The sequence below is a fragment of the Myodes glareolus genome, chromosome 12 (genome assembly GCF_982192425.1).
Source record: "Myodes glareolus chromosome 12, mMyoGla1.1, whole genome shotgun sequence".
In the NCBI taxonomy this organism is placed as follows: Eukaryota; Metazoa; Chordata; class Mammalia; order Rodentia; family Cricetidae; genus Myodes; species Myodes glareolus.
In genome coordinates, this window is record NC_142037.1 from 79,922,807 (window position 1) to 79,937,284 (window position 14,478).

Below are 14,478 nucleotides of genomic sequence, written 5' to 3' on the forward strand. Positions count from 1 at the left end.
CTCTCGTTTGTGTCTTCCTCCTTAGCCACAGTTCTCATCCTGAGCAAGGAGGTGGGAGGAGAAGCTTTCACCGTTCCTCCACTGAGCTTGACGACATTTTCTGCTGGAAGACAGGAGACAGAGTTAATCCACCCTCACAGAGGCGAGCAGATGCACCTGAGAGCGATGGGTGGGGGACCTGGAAGGGACAGGAGAGACCGAAAAGACAGCCTTCCGCTTAAACCACAGCTTGGGCTCATGTGGGTTCTACGGAGCACCCAGCACTGTTTGTGCTTGTTTACTTGAGACAAGGTCTCATGTAGCCCAGGCTGTCCCCAAACTCACTAAGGACCAAAGGATGACAGTAATCCTCCGTCCTTCCTGCCACCACTTCCCGACCCCTAGAAAACCAGGCATACACTACCATGTGTCATTTTAGGACATGCTAAGGATCTAAACCTTCATGCATGCCAGGCAAGTAGTGAGCAACTGAGCAATATCTGCAGCATAGCTGACAACTGGTGAGTGTGTGTGTGTGTGCGCATGCGTGAGTGTGTGTGTATCTACACATGTATGAATATGTGTGTTTTATGCAGATGTATACAGAGCAGTTACCTGTATGTGGGAACATGGAGTTCAGAAATCTTCTTCTGGTGTCTTTCTCTAACATCCACCACCTTGTTTTTAGGGGTGGGGTCTCCCTCTGAACCCGAAACTCAGTTTTGGTGATACTTGTTGGCCAATGAGTCCTTGAAGGTCCGTGACAATTTGTCCTCACAGAAAGTATTACATTTTGAGATCTAGGTGGAACATTGAGTCTCTGTGAAATAATTGAGAACATGATGGTTTTAGTAGGGGATCATCTACAGTCCTAGAGTTCATTGACATTCACCCTGATTTAGAAAGATGTCGGAACAGAACGTTTGACAGGTGCTCTATGGTAGAGATGTATGATGCTACCTAGTATAAACATTTACTTTGAATGATGTTTAACTTCCTAAAGTCAGAACATCTCTCAAGGCAAGCTAGGGAGGCCTTGTATAGATCAACAGGTCAGGACCAATACACACCGCAGTTCACACCATGTCTCCATGCGTGTAAGGAGGTAGGGGTACGGCATATGGTTCTGGAAGAATCTTGTTCAGCAAGAGCTGATGAAAACTTAACCAATCATGATAAAAGATCCTAGAGAAGCATTCTAGAATGCACTGTGAGGGCCAAAAAAGTTAAGCTTGGCTCCGTATTAAGAAATGGCTAAAGAGATAACCTGGTCAGATAACTAGTGTGGTGTTTTAAAAGAAATGCCCACCCCCCATAGAGCGGCACTAGTAGGAGGTGTGGCCTTGTTGCAGTACGTGTGGTCTTTGTAGAGAGTGTGTCACTGTGGAGGTGGCTTTGAGGTCTCATATGCTCAAGCCACAGCCAGTAAGACAGACCACTTCCTGTTGCATCTGAGTCAAGAAGAAAGAACTCCAAGGCCCAGCACCATGGCCGCCTGCATGCTGCCTTCCTTCCCACCATGAGATAATGAAGTAAACCTGTGAACTATAAGGGAGCCCCCACAATCAAATGTTGTCTTTATAAGAGTTGCCGTGGTCATGGTGTCTCTTCACATCAATAGGAGCCCTAAGACAGAGGTAGACACCAGGAGTGGGGTATTGCTGTGGTAGGCCTGGCCAAACATAGACCTTAGGACTATGGATTTAACAAGCAGTTGAACAGTTTAGGTGCTGCTCAATGCCTGCCTGCCTTGCTTGCCTTGCCTGCCTTGCCTGCCTTGCCTGCCTTGCCTGCCTTGCCTGCCTGCCTGCCTGCCTATTATGAGGGTTTTTCTGAGGTGGGTTAAATTGGGAAAGCCCACCTCCTGGAGGAAACTCCATCCCATAGGCTGAGCGAGCAGCATGGCATCTCTTTCTGTGTGAACAGACGCAGTGTGGTCAGCTGCCCCTCTGATTCCCTCTGCCATGATGTCCCCACCCTGAGGGACTGTATCCTCAAAGTGTAGTTAAATAAATCCTTAAGTTGTTCTGTGTTTCAGCCACAGCAGCAGGCGCCCCAACCAAGACAGTGAATTAGGGTCTGAGGGTGGGTGCTGGCTGTCGGTCTGTCAGGCCTCCTCTGAATCTGAGGTGCTAGCACTGAAGCTGGGGTTTGCACACAGAAACCGGGTGTGTCAACCGAGCTCCTTGCTCCCATCCGCCCTGCTGAGGATTCACTTAAGTTTACCAGAGTATATAAAGGAGATTCTGCACCGTGCATTCCAGGGCAGACTGGACAACATCACACACTGGGAGAACAGTGGAGTTCACACTTGTCTGGGCCTAAGGGAAGTTCTTGCCTGACATTTCAGCTAACAAGACTGCTTAAAATGATGATTTGTTTAAGTAGAAAGACTTGAGTCTCTCCATCCCACCGAAGGTCAGCTCGAGCGGTTTGATCCACCATTTCTGGTGCCAAATGACCAGCCTGACACTAAGAAACAAGAACGTACTGGACACTCACTTTGAATCAACCCGGACTCTGGTTCTTCTGTGTGCCTGGCACCACTTGTACCTGATCATTTGATGTAAACATTGGGGGTAGTTTGGCAGTTTTTTTTAAAATAATTACCATTTTTATCCAAGCACAATCTTGGCTTAGTTTCTTTCATTAATCTAGCCTGGCCCTGGTGGCTTTCAAAGAACTCCATTGAATTGTTCACCTATAATGACGACACTGTATTCATTTTGAGAGCCACTTAGACAGAATGGTGCCAAAGTGCAAACACATCTGGCAAGTCAATGCAGTTTATGACTTCCTGCAGCAGAACCATAATTGTGGCTTCTGATTACATTATGATAAGTTTATAGGGTCTGTGTGGCATCCATATTCCATACACTCCAAGGGAGTCTCAGGCAGCTGTTGTGAGCCTGGACCTCAGAATTTCTGAAGGAAGTGGAGCAAAGACAAATGCGCTTGGCTCAGCTTTAACTGCTTCAGCCACTAAATCAGCCTGGGGTTCCGCTGGTGTCACTACTGTGGCAAAATGCCTGACCAAAGCAACTTAGGGGAGGAAGGGTTATTGGGGCTCGTGGTCCTGGAATCAGTGGTTGCAAGCTGCACCACACTGGGCTGCCATATGTCCTAAGCCACCCTTTTGGGGTGACTTCTGCCAGGTTCCTTGCTGTGGTCAGTGGGATCGTACGTTCCAGCATAGGGGCGTGAGGATTAGAAGTTAGGTGGGAGGAACAGAGATGAGAAAGAATCACGAGACACAGGACAGTGTCGGGAGGGCCACTCAGTCTCTCCTGCATCTGGGTTCGGGGTACTTTGTTCGCCTGTATTTAATTTTCCATATACTTTCATACCCCTGTACCAAAGGTGGGGAAGAAAGAAAATTAACTTTTCTTTTAATGTGATATAAAGGACAATCAGAACGTTCTTGCTTTGATACTTTGAGACAGCAAGTGTTGACAGAGGTTTCTGTCCCGCCCAGTCCCATAGCCGTTCAGTCCCAAAGAAACACACAGAGGTCTATATTAATTATAAACTGGTTGGCCTATTAGCTCAGGCTTCCTATTAACTCTTTTATCTTACATTAACCCATAATTCTTGTCTGTGTTAGTCACATGATTTGGAAACTTTTATCAGTGAGGCATTCTCATCTTGCTTCCTCTGCATCTGGGTGATGACTGTAGACCGAGCCTTTCCTCTTCCCAGAATTCTCCTGTTTGGGTTACCCCACCTATACTTCCTGCCTGACTACTGGAAAATCAGCATTTTATTAAACCAGTACAAGTGACAAATCTTTACAGGGTACAAGATGATTGTCCCACAGCAATCAAACCATTATTTCTTAAGAAAAACATTCTGTTGTTTAGGCAGTGAACCCACCGTAGATCAAGTATCATAAAGGCAGCCAGCCACTCCTTAAGTTGAACCTCCTAATTCAAAAGAAGGAGCAGAAGTGTGCTTGAATTTGCTGACCTTTGGTCAGGGTGGAGTGGAGTGGTTCTACCCCTTGGGCCATCTTAATGTCCAAAAGACAAAGTAACCACACCCTAGGTCAGGGCGTGTAGCCACAGTCGTTGTCAAGAACTTTGAGCAACCTCAAACTCTCTGCCCTTCAGACAGGTGAAATGGGCTGACATTTTTGGGGAGGGGGAGGCAGCTGCTACCTGTCTATAATCAGGGCATTGAGACTATGAATGCAGTCTGCTCACCCTCTCCTTCTGATCCAGAGGCCCCACCCCACAGAATGCTGCTGTCTACACACTAGATTAACCTGATCCAATAGTCCCCACAGACATGCCAGAGACCTCAGAGACCACAGCCCATGGAAAACTGTTAGCCACATATTTGATTAATCTGACGGTCCCCACAGACATGCCCAGAGATTTCTTCCCATCACGATCCCAAAGCCCATCCTGCTATCGGTCAAGCAGCTGGTACCTTTGCTTCGCCTGCCCCAGCACCCTTCCCGCCTTCCCCGACTGGATCTCTGTCTGGGAAGTTCTCACAAGGCTGCAGCCCTTGACAGAGGACCGTGGCTCCCAGCAGCTCTGCTCCACTGCCTGGTTCCCTCTGTGAAAGGACAAGATCCTGAAAGCAGTTTTTTTGCTTGCTTGTTATTTTGTTTAGTTTTCTGTAAACCTCTGTGTCACCTGGTTCAAGAACTGCTTCCTTCCCTCATCTCTGTGACTGCAGCTGGGACCACTTTGAGTCCCTACGTTCTCTCATTTGGGCTCATCTAGCAGCGGCTCTAAACAGGATGTAATCCTGCAACACCTGGAGACACCGCCAGCTGGCTCGGCTGTTACGGCTGTTACGGTGGAAGGAGGATACTGACATTGCAGAGATGCTGACAAATGCTCTGTGGTCACAGGAGAGAATGGCCGGGTCCCAAACGCCAGGAGTACCAAGGCTGGGAGAGCCACTCTGCTCTTGGTAGACAGAATTCCGTAATTGACACCTCCTCCTTCCCGCCGCTGTGGCAGAGAATGCCGCCTGGTTCCAGCTGACTGGTACGGCACCTTAGGGGATTTCGGAGTTGTGAACGAGGGACTGTGGACTACAGGGAAGGGAAACCCGGGAGATCTTGCTGTTCCTACAGAATGAAAAGAGATCTTTTTTTTATTATTATGTATACAGTATTCTGTCTGTGTGTATGTCTGCAGGCCAGAAGAGGGCACCAGACCCCATTACAGATGGTTGTGAGCCACCATGTGGTTGCCAAGAATTGAACTCAGGACCTCTGGAAGAGCAGGCAATGCTCTTAACCACTGAGCCAACTCTCCAGCCCCATGAAAAGAGTTCTTAAACGGAACACTGAGGAATTTGACTCCATCAGAACTAAAGGACCCGGAGCTCGGGACCAGTGTGGAGGGGGCCATCTGAAATAGAGCTGACAAGGCTAACTACAATTCAGACATTCAGAATGCTCAAAGTATATCTACTGCCCAAGAAATCCAGCCGAAGAAAATCGACAAAAGTAGAAAAGAAAAACTAAGAAATTACAGTACTTACAATTAGATTCCCAATTCCAGTCTTCAGGTAAATATGAATTGAAGCAACAGTATTAGTTGATAACTTTTGTGTTGACAAAAAATCAAAAGCTGGCCTAATTCAAGTGTTGGTAGGGAGCGGAGGCTGTGCAGAAATGTCCATGTTCTGTGACTACAGTGACTCTGTGGCTAGAGAGTGGGTGGGGTGGGACAAGAGCGATGCAGAAGCAGTGACACACTGAGCATGGGAACGCAGACCTTAAAGCCAGCACCTCATTTCACCCATCATACATCCCCAGTCCATGACGTCATAGGCACCCATGCCTGCTGCAGTGATCCTAGGGGGAGCTGAGGACACCCCTCAGAGGGGATGTGATGTGTACAGGAAAGTGGGAGCTGTTCACTATGGAACGTACTGAAACATGCTGTGCCTTCTAGCGGCAGTAGATTAGATTCATTACCCGTTCATAGAACAGCATAGAAAAGTCTTAAACATACATAGAGGCAAGAAAATGCAAAAACAGAATGAGACATGTAACACAGTTTCGTTTTTTACAAATTAATAAAACATGCCCATCAAATAAACATGCATGTTTCTGATGATTACAGAGTGTGGTGGTCAGTAGTCGTCAGTTCATTAGAATCACCATGGAGATGCACCTTTGGGCTTGTCTGTGAGGTTGTTTTCTGAAAGATTTATTTAAGGAGGGAAGGTATACCCTGGTGGTGGCTGGACCTGTCCTTCTGATTTGGGCTCAGACTAGATAAAAAGAAAAAATGTGGGAAGCAAGCTAAACAGGGGCATTTATCTCTCTGTATCTTGGCTGGGAATGCAGTGTGACGGCTGGATGCAGTGTGATAGCTGGATGCAGTGTGACAGCTGGGTGCAGTGAACTGACAGCTGGATGCAGTGTGACTGACAGCTGGACGCAGTGTGACTGACGGCTGGATGCAGTGTAACAGCTGAGTGCAGTGAACTGACAAATGGATGCAGTGTGACTGACAGCTGGATGCAGTGTGACAGCTGGATGCAGTGTGACAGCTGGATGCAGTGTGACAGCTGGGTGCAGTGTGACAGCTGGGTGCAGTGTGACTGACAGCTGGATGCAGTGTGACAGCCCCCTCCCTGCCACCGTGCCTTCCCCACCATGATGGACTGTGTCCTCTCACATGGCAAGAAAAGAAATGGGTACAAAGAACCAAGGGGCATTTGGTGAGTGCAATGGAATTAATCCCTACTGTGACCAACCCCCTCCACAGGAAACCATCTAAGAGAATTCTTAAAATGCATGATAACGATGCTGAAGTTAGCTCTCCACAATCAATGGCTTCTGGTGAGGGAGTGGAAAGGGGAGGATTCATTCAGTTCTGTTTAAGGGCCAGGCCAATGAGAGTTTGACTGTGCTCCGGTAAGTATATAGATTACACAAATTGGACGTTTTTTATTTTAATTTCTCTTTTTTGGGGGAGCATCATAGTGGTAGGGGCAGACATGGAAGGACAGAGAAATGAGGGTGATTGGAGGCATGGTGTGAAATGCTTAAAGAATAGATAAAAGTAAAAAATAATTTAAGGGGAGAATGTGCGCATGCTGAGGACAGAAGGGAATGAATGTGAGATGTGGGGGGTGCAGAGAGCGGGAAAGGGAGGAAACCAGAGAGCAACTTTGTGTGTACAGACAACGGTGCATCAAACCTGTGATTCGTCCGACATCTGCCAGATATGAGGAAGAAGGAAGAGGAGAAAGGGGGAGCTAGAAAGAGGGAAGGAAGGAAGGAGGGAGGGAGGGAAGAAGGAAGAAAGGGAGGAGGCAGAAAAGCGGGACACGGACCTGCATACCTTGCAAGGGCAACAGTGGGAGACAGGAAAGTGTGGATCAGGACGTCTGAGCCCGGGGTTGACCAGGGAAATCTGAAGCCTGCCCTCTACTGGTAACCTCTGAGCATGGCAGATGATGCGAAGCCTGCGCCTTTTCTGACCAAACTCCCAGAGCAAATCAGACTCTTGTGCACAGGCAGGGGGCGGTGTAAGCCGACTGCAGGACAGAAGCGTGAACTTGATTAGTCTGTGACCAGTGTTGTTTGTAAAACAGCAATCAAACCAGTTTCCTTCACTCCAGCCCCCCAAAACCCTGAAAAGGTGAGAGTCATGTACCGGCCTGTGTGAGAGGACCCGGATGCAGACCACTCTGCTGAAACCTGAACTGTCCGCCACACTGAAATCCTTGGCCACCGTATTCTCAGGGCCCTAATGGCAATATATGGCATTTACTTAGTATAAATTCTGTGCTCCAAGGCTAATATGTATTTACACACCAAAATGTAAAAGAGACGTTTGTGACATAATAAAATGTTTTTTATTTATTTTTGAGGGACTAGAGAGATGGCTTAGCAGTTAGGGGACCACACTGCTTACAGAGAACCCAAGCTTGGATGCCAGCACCTATACAGGCAGCTCACAAGCACTGGAACTACAGTAGCAGGGGTCACCCCTCCACAAGCACCTGCCCACACATGTATATGTATACACACACACACACACACACACACACACACATATATTCCCCAACACACAGGCCTATGCATGATTACAAAACAAAACAATCTTTTTTTCTGAAAAAGTTTTGCTGAGAAGTCATCTCCTGCAACCCACACTGACCTTGAACTCTCACACAGGATCACAGGATAATTCCAAACTCCTTACCCTCCTGCCCCCACCGGCTAAACACTAGGATGACCGGTATGTACCAACCCCACTCCACCCCACCCCCATTTATTTAATGCTGGGATTGAAGCCAAGGCGTCATAGGTTCTAAGCAGGCAGTCTACCAAATGAACTATAGCCCTGATCCTAAAATAGCTTTTGTGTGTGTGTGTGTGTGTGTGTGAGAGAGAGAGAGAGAGAGAGAGAGAGACAGAGAGAGAGAGAGAGAGACAGAGAGAGAGAGAGACAGAGAGAGAGAGAGACAGAGAGAGAGAGACAGAGAGAAGAGGGAACCTTTCTTACCCTAGTTGTGATTGACCCAAGGACCTAAGATACTGGACACTCAGAGTCCCTAAGGATCGACCTGAGACAATGGCTCTCAAGTTCATTGTCTCACACCAGAAAGAGTAAGAACGCAAAGACTTGTAGAAGCGACCAGAGCAGAAGCAAACTTCGCTAGGGAGGGTGATAGAAAAGCAAGAACTCGAAAAAAAAAAAAAAAAACAGAAGAAACTTCTGAGAATGGCATGGCCTTCCCATAGAGGGGAAGCCTTTGAACTTCTTGTCTGGAGGTTTCTGCATGGCTATGGCGGACTAGACAGAGGCCGTGAGACAGGTTCATCCACTGGAATATCGTGGACCAAGCCACTGGAGGGCCCACACACAGCTCTTCCTTCCCCATGCAGGGAAATGGCCACACTCTGTCCACGTGTCCCCACTCGGGAGTGGTTGACACCCTCCCTCCCTCCCTCCCTCCCTCCTTCCCTCCCTCCCTCCCTCCCTCCCTCCCTCCCTCCCTCCCTTCCTGTCTCCGACCCTAGCTTTGTTAGTTATTGACTTTGACTGTCTGCTAGCTGTTAGCTGCTCAGTCGGCCTCTGACCCCGCGAGTGTCTCCAGCACTATTAATTAACTAAGTTTCTTTGGTTTTCACAGCTACTGAGAAGTGGCTTTGGTTTCTCATTAGTTAGCTCCTCATCTGGGGCATGGTCTGGGGTATGGTCTGGGGTCTCCTTTCTTAGAGGCCATCTTTACTCGTGTATTACAACTAGTGGTTCGAGGAGCAAGGCTGGATGGAAGGGTGGAACCTTGCCTGTGTATGCTCGTTCTTTTGGACCCTTTGAGTCAGTGCTCACTGTGACACACCTGAGCAGCGTGCAGTTCTGAGCGTGCCCTCCGTTCCATGACCACCCATAGAAAGCCGCCTTCTGCCTCGGCTTCAGGAAGCCCAGGCTGCCCTCAAGCTTGCCGTGGCTGAAGATCACCTTGAACCCCTGATCCCTCTGCCTCCACCTCCCAAGTGCGAGTGTCGCAGGTGTGAGCCACCCCACCTGGGGCTCCTTTGTACTTTTAACTAACACGGCGTGATTGGATATATGTATTGGGCACGGTGTGATGATGTGGAAGATTAGATTAGGATAATTGGTAGATCCATCACCTCAGATGTTCATTATTTCTTTGTTGTGAAACAATAAATGTATTAGCCCAGAAAAGCTCACCGGTTTTCCTGTCCTTCCGAGGAAGCTCATAATTACAGTTCCCTCCAGCCCCCGCTGCAAACTCAGAGCGCTGTGTTCTGTAATTTAAACATTAAAATGTAATGTTCTTCCTGTGCTTAATTCTCTCCCCTTTTATTAGTGTGTGTGTGTGTGTGTGTGTGTGTGTGTGTGTGTGTGTGTATGATTAAAGTCCAATTGATTGCTCCACAATTACCTTCTGAAGTCCAGGAAACTGGATAGGGCATCAAAAATCCATTTTAAATTTGATCTTTTAGTAATTCTCACACGGAGATGGTGAACAAAGTTTGGCTGGATGCCACCAGAGAGGCGATTTACCCCCTACGCCCCAGTAAAAGCTGAACAAAGAAAGTGGCCCTGGGGCCCAAACGTTTGGAGACTCCCCCACCTGGTGATTCTGTTTTCAACTCTCTCTCAGTGTCTGAATCTCCACGTAAGAAACCAGCTTTGGTGCCAGGGAAACGGTTTGTGGTGAAAAGCCTGCCACACAAACATAAGAACTTGAATTTGGGTCCCGAGCACCCACGTCAAAGCTGAACGGGGCAGTGTGCGTAACCCCAGCACTGCCGGGTAAGGACCGGAGTGACAGGCAGATCCTTTGCTGCCAGCCTGCCTAGCCAAACTGCAAGCTGGTAGGCAAGGCCGCTCTAAGGGGTTCTGCTCATTGTCATAGACGTACTGAGGGCTTCTGAAGGATGCATAGTTGCGGAGTCAGGGCTGCACAGGACTGGAGGCTGGAGATGTCGAGGGACGCATGGCTGCGGAGTCAGGGCTGCACAGGACTGGAGGCTGGAGGAGTCAAAGGATGCATAGCTGCGGAGTCAGGGCTGCGCAAGGACTGGAGGCTGGAGATGTCGAGGGACGCATGGCTGCGGAGTCAGGGCTGCACAGGACTGGAGGCTGGAGATGTAGAGGGACGCATGGCTGCGGAGTCAGGGCTGCACAGGACTGGAGGCTGGAGGAGTCAAAGGATGTATAGCTGCGGAGTCAGGGCTGCGCAAGGACTGGAGGCTGGAGATGTCGAGGGACGCATGGCTGCGGAGTCAGGGATGCCCAAGGCTGGAGGAGTCGAAGGATGCATCGCTGCGGAGTTGGGGCTGCACAGGCCTGGCTGGGGGTCGGAGCAAGACTCCACAAGGCTGCTTCCATCCAGAGCAAAGCTGACAACAGGAAGCCGTAGATGAATGGCTTTGTCATCTCCGTCACTTTTGCCACCACTGTCCTTGTGTGCATTGGTGGGATTCCCGTCTGAGTCTTGGGTCTGAGAAGACAAAGGGCACCTGAGAATTCCCACCAGAAAGCAGTTACTCTGGGACCAGAATTCACATCAGTTGCATGGTTGGGAAAACTGAGGATTTGCAGTCCTGGCTCAAAAGTGCCCCTAAATATGCGGGCAAGTGTTTGTCAGCTCAGCAACAGAACGCTCAGGAGCATGGGCTCAAGGCCAGCCTGGGCTACACAGTGAGTCCCTGCTCAAGGCCAGCCTGGGCTACACAGTGAGTCCCTGCTCACTATGTAGTGGTGGGGGGCGGGGGGAGAGGAAAGTGACAATTTCTATTCCCTGCCGACTGAACAGAGCAAAAAATAAAATCGACCCTCTAGGATATATCTGAAAAACTTAGCAAGATGCTTCCTGGAAAGATGAAGAGGTGGGACGAGATGGGAAGAGATGGGAAGAGGTGGGAAGTACTGGAAGGGACTGAAGTCCAGACTAGAAAAACAGGGCTCAGCAGTTATGGGAAAAGCTAAAGGGAAGAGATTCACGATTGCCACAATCGAAAGACAGGATAAGGGAGCACAGTGAATTCCAAATAAACAAACACATGCTTAGGAATGAAAGTGAAGCCAGAGATGAGGGCAAATAGACCTTAACAGAAGCGTCAGGGAGACCGAGGCAGGTACTGCCACCTGTGCTATGAGAAAGACTCTGAGGCCAGCCAGGGATAAAAAGTGAACGTGGGGAGAGAGAAAAAGGGGGGCGAGGGAGGGAGGAAGAGAGAAAGAGAGAGAATGAAGTCACTGGGAAGGAATATGAATGAACCCATTAAGTAGTAAGATGTTTCCGTGAATTAAACTATAGGACTATAAAATGATTGAGCAACCCTGTTTCTAGGATTTGATTTTAAAAGTTGATTCTAGAGCTTCCATTCCAACAACAGCATGGAGTGCATCTCAGTCACTGAGGTCACAGGACATGAAACCAGTGCCTACAAAAGACAACATCACTGGGATTTTCACCAACGACTTTATAATTCTTAGAAGTACCTTGTCTGGGCAGTGGTGCCTCATGCCTTTAATCCCAGCACTCAGGAGGCAGATGCAGGAGGATCTCTGTGAGTTCAAGCCAGCCTGCTTTAGTTCTAGGAAGTACCTCTCCCAAGCATGCAAGATGTCTTCACTTAAACTCATTTAAACACCTCTACAGTTCCAACCCAGTTGTCAGTTTGTCCTGGGCACTTAAGGGGACAAAGTCACGGGTGTCTGTTTCTTGTACTAAGCCCTTGTCAAGGTCCCCATGCACACAAGCAAATAGACCGCGGCCGAGTGCGAAATTACAGAGGTAACAGAATACCTAACCCAGCTGCTTAAAGGATCAAAAAGAAGCAGTTTTATTTTGGTGAATAGTTTAAGGGTCGCGGCTCTTCAGTGTGCAGGGCACGGTGGTGGAGGATGGCTGGTGCTCAACTCCTATGCCAGCATTCTTCTGGCTGTGGGACAGTCTTTCCTTCGCAGGTAATCCCTCCTGCAAGTGTCTGCATAGATGACCTTCTCCAGAAGTGTGTCTCCTAGGGTATCCTAAATCCAGTCAGCTTAACAATGAAGGTTAGCCATCTAGGGAGATACTAGCCAGACCACCCAGAGAGGATCTTCACTAAACACATTCCAGGACTATCAAACACGGTTGGGGCGATCAGGATAAGGAAATCAAAGATAGTAAGAGTGACGAGGTATGAAGGATGGGGGATTCTGGGTAGTATGATTTAAAAGATACTAAAATTAGACAGAGTGGATATAAATAGGAGAGTCCAAAGGTGAAGCACGTTTGAAAAAGAGCTCGGAGGAGCCTAAGCAGAGTTTGTGTAGCGAGAATTTTTGTCCATACTCCAAAAATTTACGTGCACAATAAACAACAATGAAAGTTTTTTCTCATCAGACACAGAACTGTAAATACCAATGGCTCCTCACTAAAGGAATGGGCTAGAGGAAGAAGTAAAATAAAACCACAATATGTGGGTGGGGAGACAAAGAGAGAAAAAAGCAGAGAACAGCAGGCTGACGTTTATAAGGCTAACACTCCAATTCCTGAGGTGAAACATCAAATAAGACAGAAATCGAGTACTAATGCATGATGGGGTGATACTAATGCTTAAGCCCTTCATGGTCCTTCTAATTTTCAAAATTAATTTTATATGTTAAGCTAAACATATTAAAATTTATTATCATTATACAATTCAAGTAATATGTAACTTCTGATTAATTTAAATGGAACTGTAAAAAAATAATTTTCAATGCACATCTTCAATCCCAGCACTCAGGAGGCAGAGGCAGAGGCAGAGGCAGGTGGATATCTGTGAGTTCAAGGCCAGTCTGGTCTACAGAGTGAGTTCTAGAACAGTCAGGGCTACATAGAAAATTCTCCCTCAAAAAAAAAAAAAACCACAAAAAAAGAGGAAAAAAAACAAAGAATTGTCCTCTGACCTCTACATGCATGCTGTGGCATGTATATGTACTAATATGAGTGCATACACAAACACACACACATATATGTACACATAAATTTATGCACATACACATGCACACACATACACATACGCACACATACATATATATACATGCATATACACATACACACATATACACACATGCACACATACATATAAATACACATATACACACACAAATAAAATAGCAAGGAAAAATGAATTTCTAGCATCAACAAAGCAACAGAAATAACTAGAGAGACTCCTCCTCAAAAACAGGTGGAAGAAGAGAATGGACTTCCAAAAAGTTGCTCTCTACATACATGCTGTGTGACACATGTATGACACACATGTCACACACAAACACAAAGTTGTCATCTGTCCTTTGTACATACTGTGTCATTAATACACACACACTCACAGACATACAAATACACACATACACTGTGACACATATGTAACACACATACACTCACACACACATACACATATGCAAATAAACAAATAAGAATACCTCTTTAAATTAAAAAGATAAGTTGAATACACAAACAGGTGTGTATTATTTATGGAAAAGAGACCCAACTTTATAGTATTTTCTTCACATTGATAAACAGATGCAGAACAAAAAATCAACAAGCATAACTTGATACATCCATCTTAAAAATAAAAGGACTAGCAAAAATCACTTGAGAGAAAAGATCACCACAAGGTAAGATGTTGCCAAGAAACTCAAGTATGTTTATAAAATTTGAGTAGTTAGGGAGGCATACTGGATGCTGGGGAATGACCCAGAAGGGAAAGCAGAGAAGAGGGAATGCAGAAACAGGCCACACAGATGTTAGAGCCTCCTGTGACAGAGGTGGTGTTGCAAGTCCATGGTGAAGCAAGGACAAACCGTTAGAACTCTCTTCATTGTCAAGAAGTAAAATGCATTGTAAACCTCCAGACAGAAAATGATCAACTCTGGATTATTTAGGAATGCAGATGTGAAAAGAAGAACTTTTTAAAGAGCAGGAGAGGGATACTGCTCTCTGGGGGTCTTCAATACAGCCGTCTAGTGGGTCAATTAATGAGAGAACCCATAGCTTTATTAGGAG